General features: G+C 41.4%; 1 long non-coding RNA gene across 1 annotated transcript; it reads left to right on the forward strand.

Moving 5' to 3' along the window:
* Window positions 1-43: 43 nt before the first annotated feature.
* On the forward strand, window positions 44-590 carry LOC104916654. The gene is made up of 2 exons (XR_796631.3): window positions 44-199; window positions 478-590. It is a non-coding gene; the product is annotated as an uncharacterized LOC104916654 (long non-coding RNA).
* Window positions 591-613: the final 23 nt, after the last annotated feature.

Below are 613 nucleotides of genomic sequence, written 5' to 3' on the forward strand. Positions count from 1 at the left end.
CAACAGCCACAATCACTATACAGTTCTATCTCTGTTTTTGAGCAGAAATAGTTTTGAGCTGGATGACATTGAACAGGGCTGTAAACTGATGGTCCTTGTCTTTCAGCTGGTAGCTCTGAAACAATTGAAAAAAGCAGAGGAACAAAAATTGTCTGAACTTCAGCAACATTTGGAACAACTGGAGCCTATCAAAGAGAAGGTAAGGAGGATAACATAGCAGCTGAATACAAATTGGAGTGCAGTAATGGTTAGCCTGAGGCCACCTGTGTCCGGAACAAGAACATGAGTTCAGGAATGTGAGAGGTAAGGAAGAATCATGTTGCTTTCAGCAAACCAGAACAGGCTCAGTGATGAGGCCTGGTCCTTGCCTTCTTTGTCAATTGACAGTTTGCCCTTCACTTAAGAACATAAAAAACAGCAAACTTAGTTCCATAAATAGCACTACAATTGTTGTAACTTCTAGTTTCTCTTTGGCAGTATTCAGCCCTGCAGTCTGAAACGGTGATACTGAAGGCTCACTATGAAGAATGTATCCAAAAGCTGGAGAAGAATCAGGACAGATCTTCACCTGTGAACTTCACAGAAGAAGTGAGATTGAATAGCCAGTGTTTCT

This window comes from Meleagris gallopavo, unplaced genomic scaffold (assembly GCF_000146605.3).
Source record: "Meleagris gallopavo isolate NT-WF06-2002-E0010 breed Aviagen turkey brand Nicholas breeding stock unplaced genomic scaffold, Turkey_5.1 ChrUn_random_7180001926533, whole genome shotgun sequence".
Classification (NCBI taxonomy): domain Eukaryota; kingdom Metazoa; phylum Chordata; class Aves; order Galliformes; family Phasianidae; genus Meleagris; species Meleagris gallopavo.